Here is a 10,336-nt window from a genome sequence, read left to right as displayed (position 1 = left end):
TAGGTTGGTCTTCATTCCCTGGACACCATAGTTCTTTGGAGTAGACACAAGTTCTGCGGTGCTAGGATCTGTTCAGGCACTGCACTTGCAAAATGACCCTACTTGAAACAAAAATTATTTTGACCTTGAAAACCAAGAACGAATATCTAAGCATTCAGAACCAGTAGTCAGAAATTTTCCTGACAAAGATGGTGGCTCCCACCAGAGGAACATGGGGCTGAGCTCCTGTCCCATTGCTCATACCAAGGTGGGAACTGAAATCTGGTTTTCACTGCACAGCCAGCAGAGATGGAAAGAATTGAGCTGCTCTAATACACTTTTTTTTTTTTTTTTTACTTGACCTCAATGACTCCATAGTATTTAAGAAAGAGCTGCATCTTTTCAGCTCTTTTCACTTTTCTTTCGTCTACACCCTTTACAAATTTATACAATTAAACAAACACATGGATCTTCAGCTAGGGCATCTCCTAAGCTTTCCTACTATTTAACCTATTACCTCTCACAGGCTTCCTAGTGAGAAGTAGCAATGATTGCTTCTGAAAACCTGCATTACAGTATAGAGGTGCCTGCATTTGTGTATTAAAAGTGATTATACATTATTTGTCTTGTTTTGTACCACCCAGAGTAAGGCTGAACAGTGAATAACTGTAGTGTACTTGGTCCCATAGTAACAGGTCTTCCTGAGGGAAAAAACACAAATGCATGTGAAGAATGGTGGCAGAACTTGATCACACATGACTAACTTACTTATTTGAATTATTGTTGTTAATTAGTTTAATTGCAGCTAATAAAAATTGTTACCGACCTTAACCAGTATGTCTATTTAATCCTGTGATGGCATAACCTATAAAATTCATTATGGAATTAGCACTTAAGATTCTCCTATCCATTATTTACTGTAAATCTTAATGATAATTAGAATTAAAAGGTATCTCATGTTCCTGTTGCCTTATGACAACAAACAGTTATATGTTTGTAACTTGCTTGTGAAAGGCCAAAAGAGATACACAAAGGAGCTGTGTAATAAAGAAGCTGGTTTTCAAAATATTGATTGCAGGTAACAGGAAAATCTCAATATTCCAACAACAAGGGATACGTCTCTTGTAATTTAATAATTTCTTTTGAAAGGTCTACATCAGAATCCTCCTCTTTCACACAGGAAAGAGTAGATGTGAAACTTTTCAAACTGATGACCGTTTCTTTGATGGACCTGCTCAAACCTAGTCCTGAAATCTGCACTCACACTGATTTTTCATTTAAGTCAATGGAAGTCACATTCATGTTTAAGTGGAGTTCTTAGACGTCCACAGAGTAAGTGTGTGCAGATCACTACACCCTAGGATGCACAAGAGCCACAGGAATGGTCATGGGATGGCAATCACTTCCTATTATGAAGCCCTCATACAATTTATGCTACAATTTAGTGGGCAGAATAGGGATTTTTATTTTGTTTTATTTCAAATGACATGGAATTAGGGCAGGAGGTACTGAATCAAGTAGGATCACATTTGAACCATTATTTCATGGTGTCTAGCTGCCTCCTTTGTCTTCTTAATCTACTATTCCCATCGGAAAAACATCAGAAGTATCTGTCAGAGATCCAGATGAACATGTTACATTGGTTTCCTGAAATAAACCATAACAGCCAAAGATCTGCATCATCTTAAGGGAAAATATACCTCAAATATTTGAAAAGTATGAGGTAAATATGTACTACAGCAAAATTAAGCCCTAAGGAGTTAGGAATTGCAAAACTAGAGATCACAGCTTCCCTGAAGAGTTTGTCTCTTCCCTGGCCAGGCACAGACAAAACAGAGGGGAAAAGAGTAGAAAAAATAAAACTGAAACAGAGCCTAACATCTTTTTTTTCCATTTATGTGATCTATCTCAATTGCTTTCAGAAAGTCTAAGCCAGAATGAGCATACTTTTCTGAATTGGTACACCAGAAAAACATATCAAGGCTTAAAGGCTGCTGTTTTTCTCTAATAAAAGCCAACGTCTCATGGCATTCTCACCACTTTCTCAACACTAAATCGTCACAGTGTAGAGCAGTGTATTAAAAATAAGTGTCTTTCCCAATTTAAATGTAAAGGGTCAGTTCTGAAAAGGGGGGAAAAAAATGTTGTAAAACTGCACAGTACTGGAGGTAAAGGTTTAAAAGGGCTCTCAGAAAGTTTAACTCAGTATTCACATGGAACTGATAGACAAAATCTGAAGTTTCGTTTAGCTGTGAATTTACTGGTACTTGAACTAAAATTACTTTTGTAACTTGAAATTACTGATATAGCTTTCAATAAAGCTAAATTGTACAAAATCTGAAGTGTCCCTTACCCTGAGGGCAAACATGAACAATACTTTGCTGTTCTGGATTAGAATATGAACTTTCTGAAGTTTTCATTTTTCCTCTGTGTCAGTGTGTCTGGCAGCTTTGGCTTTAGACTCCCGAGGTGGGGCTGACTCCCGGCTGTACAACTGTCGCTGCTCCTGTATTAACATCCATCGCTTCAGAAAGGACATTCTATGGAAGGGGCACCTCCAGCCATCAGCATGCGTGCAGCCAGGACAGGATCCTTCCCTCTAGCTACACAGTTGGTCTCAAGATCCCCAGGCACATTTCATAGTGATTTGTGAAGGGAAGATATTGCTATTAACGGTAATAACTTGAATGAGTGAATTGCCAATGTTCATCAGCCTATGAAGTCTACTGATATTTTTTAATTAAAAGACAGACAGAAGGCTCAAGTAATTTAAATTGCTTTGATCTGAATGACATAGCTGCCTTTTAAATCAAGTAACTACATTCCTGAGATTGGTATTTTTTCACTCCTATACCAAAGTGAACAAAGGCAACTAGTTTTAAAAGGTACTCTAAATCCCTCTGTAACTCTATTCCCTCTTAGACAGGATTTATCTACAGTATGGATTTATCTTTAAACTTCTAAGAGTTACTGATAAAATAATTTATCGATGAAATGAGAGTCCCTGGAAGGTCACTAGCTAAATATTTTGAAAAACATAAAGAAGCTCGTTCTTTCCTATTCTTACCGCTTCTAATATATCCATCATTTAACACATGAATTATTTTGGAAATGATGTATAAATAGAAGCAGTCACTTTGAGGAGATGGAGGAGACTCTCACAAATAAAGCTTATGAAAAATCTCTTTTGAATCAAATAAGTACACTAAGATTTTTTAAAAAAAGGTGCTTAACATCACGTGTGAAAACCTGCGTGCGTAGCCTTAGGTTACATGGATTTCACTATGAATTGCAATATATCACCAAGATGCTGAGCCTAACTTTGTAAGGTTAGCTAAAGCCCCCGATCCAACATGAGAGCACAATCCCTCCTCCCGTCCCTGTGCAGGAAAGCCATGGGAACCTAGCTCGGAGTCCAGTGGAAGCTGGGAGCCCATGCCTTGCCCAGGGACCAGCAGTTGTGGCTCACCTCCTTGCACGGGGGAAAGAGCCCCCAGCCCTGGCTGAGTTGTGCAGCACCGTGGCTGTGCCGTGTTACCGCCGGTCGGGTGAGCCACGTGGCAGCCCCTCGGCCCATTTCCCCATGGAAATTCAATGGAGCCCAGGGGAATTCAATGGGGAAGGATGTACTGCTTGGGAGAAGCTACTGGGTTTGGTGAGCTACCGTGTAAGGCAGCAACAATGCTAAATTCCTGCAGGTGTCCAAAATGTGCTGGTTTTCCTTAAAAATAGAGTAGTCCAGCCAGTGCACGGAGTGCACAGTACCATATGACTTTGAACACCGTACCAGTTTGAGTCACACCCTTGAAGAGATGATACTCCTCACAGGAAACTGGTATGGTAGGGTGAATACACAATTTCTTCTAAAGAATTTTACAGCTTGATTTAGATTAACTGCTATACATCATTAATATTTGTCCAAGCACGTAGTTCTCATCCTTCAGCAGAAGGACACAAGGCACCATATAAGGCATCTGCCCAAGGTAACAGACCAAGTCAAGAAAAAAACACAAACCTTTTGCTGTGGTTCTGGGCTATAAACTCTAAATTAAGAATCAGCAATGTATTAGACAGCATGCATTCAACAGGGCCAAGGAAAAGCCAAGAGCTGCAAGCAGTGGCCTCTCCTGTCTTCTGCAAATTTTTAAGTTTAATTTGGAAAAGAAAAATACACATTACTCTTGCAAGACTGATAATCTCCACACTAGTTTATATTTCACTCTTTACAGCATCCTCTCAAAGAAATGTTGTAACCTTTAAATAATTTCTTTGTGCTTATCCTGAATGACCTTTCAATCATTTTTTTGCTTAGGAGAATTTTTTCTCAAGGACGCAAGTACTGTAAAGAATACAGAAATCTGTATAACTTGCAAAATGTAAATATTTGTCTCTGCACTGAACTGTTACTGTAAGAATTATTTCTTACTGCAGAAAGGGGAACCTGCATGTGAACTGAAACTCTATTTGACAGTGGAGGGAAGGAAATACCTGTCATCTGCATCACTCAGTTTGAGACCTTAAATTATTCCCATCACCCAGAATATAACTCTAAAACTGGTGGAATGTTAGTAGAGGTCACTGTTGGAGCAGCACATTGCTTTTGTCCTAAGAGACCATTAAGCTCCTGGGTACCTACAATATTGCCTCTTTCCTTACTGTTGTGACAGCGCAGGACAATCAATAGACCAGCATGACAAAGGGACAGGTGAATGCAAATACTCACTTCATGATGGGCTGTGATTTTAAGGTCAGTCCCATGTGAAAGTTCAAAGATTTAAGAGCAAATTCAGGATATTTTTATATGTGGCTTTTCTCCAGAGCCAAAGTTTGAAACGCCACCCATCAGCTATGCATCTAGTAAAGTTGACTATCATTTTCGTTATCACTGAGCTTTGCTGGCTGACATTGTGAATAGGGAGTCTACATGAATACAAAGGACTAGGAAGTCATATACAAAAGAATAGGTGGAGTCATAACTAGGGTAAATAATTTTGAATGGGAATCTTTGCTTGATAAAAGCTCCATTACATAAGCTGTACACACTATGAATAGCTCATGAATTGTGGAAACACATTTTTATCAAAAGGATATTGAGAGAGAAAAAGGGACAGAAAGAAAGGAATCTAAAAAAAGATCAAAACAAGAAGACACTCCTTGTTGTTACTTCCCTCCTGTCTTCAAGTGATACAATAACGAAAACTCCAAGACCACTTTTAAAGCACTCCACTATACCCCTACGGTCTTCGTTCGAATTGCCAGTCATATGTTTTTCTGTAGCTGGAGTTTCTAACTTTCTTACGTGGTATTAGCCAGAAATCAGTTTTGCATTTTAACTATTTAATGCTTCCTAAAGCAGTGTCTTTTCCAGTAGTTAAAATGTTTCTAAACAAAGGAAGATATTTTCCCCGGTTTCTGTACATCATGGGAAACTCATCTGTAGGTGTTAGAACTTCTTTCCATACAGGTTATGTTACTTGATTCCCCCACATCATTTATGGGGATAAAAGTGGGCCTTGGCTCACTTTGGGATATACACAATTTTACTAATTTACTTCAGAAAGTCAGCTATGTTCTTTATGTCTATCATAAATAGTGAGGGAATTACAATACTGATGGTGTTAAAATGTATCACTTTTTGGGGTAGTAGAGGAATAAATTTATCAGTGATGTCCTAGACATCTTTTGAAAACTTTTCTGCACAGATGTAGATGGATATCTTAGTGTTGGTTGTTCTGTTGTTGTTGCTGTTGTTGTTGTTGTTGTTTTTAACAGAGACCATAAACATGCTGCAAGGTTTTTTTATAAGTTTCTGAGAAATAGAGGAGCATTATATATATTTAGCAAAATGTAGCTAATAGACTTGAGTGTCAAAAAAAAATTCATACTTGTTCTTCATACAGAACAATATTTGTTCTTAATACAGAACACATTGATAAATTTTGCCTTCCCATTCACAAAAATCTGGCTCTTTCTGTAACAGCTGCTCTGACTACACAAGGGAAAACCTATCAGTGTATCTCAGCAGGCTGGTATTATATGCCTTTATATTTTCATGCTAGCACATCTCTTATTTAACTGCTTAAATCTGTGGTAGATTGTTATTAATAGGAAGAGTTTGAACAATGTAGAAAATCTCACATGTAAGGTTTGACCTTTGGAACTGTAGAGGTGAGCATTCAGCTCCCAAGATCATAAAACTAAAAAGAAACGTGTTAATAGAAAAAGAAAAAAAAATCAGCTAACCATTTGGACACTCTTTTTCAGATACTTAGAGAAAAGATAGATCAGGCTCTGAAGGAAGATACTGAATTTCTGTTCAGTAACGAAGAAACTATTTTTCAGGTTTCTGTAGATGTGGTTCTCACCTAATCTGTAGACATGAGACTTTTTTCACTAAAGTAGAAGATAATACCAAGTGTATAGGTTACAATGTGAATAATCTGGTGCACTCTTCCACAAGATAAAATTCTAACACTCATAATTTTTCATGTTATTTTATACTACGCAGGATATTTTATTTCAAATAGCTCTTTTGAAACTTTTTCCTAACTGAATACATAAAATTGTCATAAGAGTTAGCCATCCAGCCCGCAATTTCGTAGTACTTTAACCAACAGACAGTCATTCTAATTGTCAGAATTTGCTTTTGGGAATGTGTCCATGGACCCTATTGAATTAAACAGGAACTAAATTTAAGAGAAAAATTTGGCTTTTGCCATACTGTTAAATTAAGCTAAAACTATTCTATGAAGTTCCAGGACTTCTTTAAATACACAGTCCTGTATTGTAGGAATTTTAAAATCTTTTCTGTTAATTAAACTGCACAGATCAAAGGCAGACTTCTTAAAGACAAACTTTAAGTTACAACTAAGTACAAAATAACATTATCATATTTTATGTATTTATATTTTCCAAATGTCCTTTGTATATTCCAAAAATCACATCATCTAATCAAGTCTGATCTACCTAGTTCACGTCCTTCCACTATTCCTGGAGAGAAAATGGGAAAATACTTAGAAATTGCCTTTGTCTTTCAACCATGAAATGTTTCTTTGGAGAGTCAGTTGGTTTTTTTGTTGTTTTTTCTTTTTTAATACTGTCACTATCTACCACTTCTGTTCTGCTCTGGTAGAGATTGATCAATCTCATCTTAATAAAAATTTATCTTTCCACATGGTTTCCTTAAAGCATTCACTTTTAAAATAACTTTTTAAAAGTTTATATCTTTTCACAGGTTTATGATATAAAGCTTTTTCTTTTGCAGAGTAGAGATTAAATGTTCTGACAGAAACTCAGCAAAAGTCAGAAGTTATTCTTTTCTGAGACAAAATGCAATTGATTACTTCACTGATCATATCACACTTCCCTGTGTGAAGCAGCAGCTCCTGTCTCAAATCAAGTTCAGTATTTAGTTGAGTTAAAGGCTCAAAGCGGCAGCTTCCCATATATACCTGTCTTCAGTACTTCATCCTTCCAGCTTTTGAGTTTGTCCTGGTCCTGTGTACCTTTTAATGTCTGCTTACATATATCTTTGGCACCTGTATTGTAACTTCTTGATTTGTGACTATATTGTGTCTATTTATCTTGACTATTTTCACAGCGTCTGCGCAGATACTACAGAGAAGTATACTTAGCATTCTCCAGAAATGTCCCAGCAAGTCAAAGAAAACTCCAGGACTTTTTTTCCCATGAATTAAATCTTCCTATGAACAATAATTTATCATATATCTCTTACTGAAAGATAATTTATTTGCAGCATAACTTGAGAAGTAGCTTTGAAACTAATAGAAAGAATTGCAAAATAAACTTTATTACAAATACCTGAATTACATCAATATACAAAGAAGCTCCCGGCTTCTGTAAAATTGTTCATGTAATTGATCACTCACCAAACAACGTCAGAGCTTAATAATGTAACGCGCTATTTAACACATGAAATCATCCTGCTTTTTACTGTTCCTTGAAGGTTAATTAAGTTAATTTTGTTTGACATTTTATGACGGCATTCCATCAATCTATCAGGGTTGATTTTCATTTCAGGTATGTTACATCTTTGTCCATTCCACCTAATTTATTGTGAGGTTAGTTGTCTGTAATGCAATTTTTTAATGAGGACAACAATGTACTATCTAGCTAATACCAACAGTGCTAGAGTAGGCTGAGGTGAGCAATACAATCTCCATGAGAAAGAGAAACAAAATCTCTTGGTCTGTTACTATCTGTCAGATTACTGACAAAATATTTAAAAATGTTAAAGTTTTGAGTCTTTTGACTACATTTGCATTATATCCATCTTTGCCATCTAATCCTTGATAACTGAGGTGTTGGGGTTTTGCCTTTTTTTGTTTTTACCTACTGTAGTTTTTGTACACTATGTCTCTAGGACACACTTCATGAAGCTAATGGCTAACACAATCTCCTATTTTTCTTAGTCATCTTCAGCAAATTTAAATGTGAAATCGTTGATAGGTTTCAGAGACCTCATAAAACTCAGGGAGAAATAGTTCACAATAAATGGAGTGATAGAAACAGTAAGAGCAAAAAGATTGTCTAGAAGAGCTCTAGAAAAAAATGCTTGAAGTTTGGGTCATTTTAATGACTGAATAGACTACAGAAAGAAGAGCCTTCTCTGGAGAAATAGTTACCTGATCTAATTTTGGCTTCTGGGACTGGCACAGCAAACAGAAAGTCCTGTATATTGTGCAGTGCTACAATGCCTCTTCTGAGGCAACACTGTTGGAGCCCAATATCCCAAAGGGCCAGAACTCAAGCTCTGGAGCCATCCATGGCATTTTTGTATCTGAGACTCGATTATTTTGTCTATATTAAGAAAAAAAAAAGCTCTGTATGAAGAATAGCTTGATATTAAAAGAACAGAATGCAGCTTATTTTATATTCCAGTAGAGTATGTGCCCCTCCAGTAGAAATCAAGTTGCTTTTGCAAGTTGAGCTCTTTCTTTGGCAATGGATTCTGGGCATTGCAGAACAGCAAAGGATAGGACTGGGCTTCATCTTCCCTCATTTCATGCTGTCGCAGAACGCAATGCCTTTCAACAGACAATTCAGATAAGTAACCTTAAGCATTTGCATTTGAGGGGAAGGTTTCCAAGCTCCCACAGCTCTAGTCAGTCACGGCTCATTGCTCCTAACCTTGTTTTCTCTTTCAGGGTGGATTTTATCAAGCCTCCCGCTTATTTCACAGCCCACATGCTTTGCCAGCTGTCCTTGCATAATGCAAAACTCAAGGCTGTTACCTATTCAAAGCATCCTTTGAATCTAGCCTCTATAGAAGCCACTTTTGCAAACTTTTAAGACAAATATTAACCATAAACAGTAGAGGAGATCCTAAGAGATAAGCTAAGATACTTCTCTTTTTTCCTTCTTTTTTTTTTTTTTAAATGCTGAAACCAACCAAACAAAATATACATATATAGCTTTGATGGCAAATCACCTTCTGTCAATGGCATGTTTCAATTGGAAGGAGCTCTTGACACTTGTCATGCTTGGGGTACCTAATAGTCTCTTCTGTCAGAAGAAAATTGGGTTCCTAGTAAAACGTTTGCTCTAAAACTGCATAAAAACTAATGACTGTATCAAGCTATGTACATTGCCGGAAGCTACAGTCTGCTAGGAGAATTGCTTTTTATTTGGAGGTTTGATATCATCACGCTGTCAAGGGCCTCACATTGGCTTTTGGCAGCCAGGACAATGAGTTCATTGTGCATTTTATGGCAGGAAACCTTAAAGCCAGCTTGCGGCTCGGTCCCCAGTGGAAGCTGATAATTTTAACAATGATACTCATTCTGAAATTTTCTAATCAAAAAGTTTAGCTTCGTCAAGTTGCTGAATGCCCTTCAAACTTGGGAATGACCATTCAGAACAGACAGGGCAGGTGGTTATTGCTTGTGTTGCTTCTGAAATAATACAGTAATGGGCTACGTAGTGCAGGTTGGGACAAAAATGTAGCAAATCTGCCTTATAAGTCAAACATTAGAAGGGAGCTGGAGAAAATTCCCATAAAAAAACAGAAATATAAGCCAAACCATAAATCAAACCTTCAGCTCCAGCAACAAGAAAAAAGAATGGTTATATTGAGGCATCCACTTCTTTCTTCATAAGGGAATGCTCTACGAGAAAAATGCTGGTCTGCCAGGAGTGAGACCAAGGGAAGGCAAGAGTTTAAGTAGTGGAGGCACCTCTCTGGGCTCTTTTCTATTCAAAATAGACTGTAAAACTAAGCTTCTTGCAAGAACCCACAATAACTGCCTGTGTTCTGACACCTGTAAAACAGAAACGTTAGCTTGTAGCTGTCACATTTCTACTTCTAAATTGACAGTAGGCCTTTTCATGGGCACAG

The sequence above is a fragment of the Haliaeetus leucocephalus genome, unplaced genomic scaffold (genome assembly GCF_000737465.1).
Source record: "Haliaeetus leucocephalus isolate CR32 unplaced genomic scaffold, Haliaeetus_leucocephalus-4.0 Scaffold751, whole genome shotgun sequence".
NCBI classification, from domain to species: domain Eukaryota; kingdom Metazoa; phylum Chordata; class Aves; order Accipitriformes; family Accipitridae; genus Haliaeetus; species Haliaeetus leucocephalus.
Note: the sequence above shows the minus strand (reverse complement) of the source record.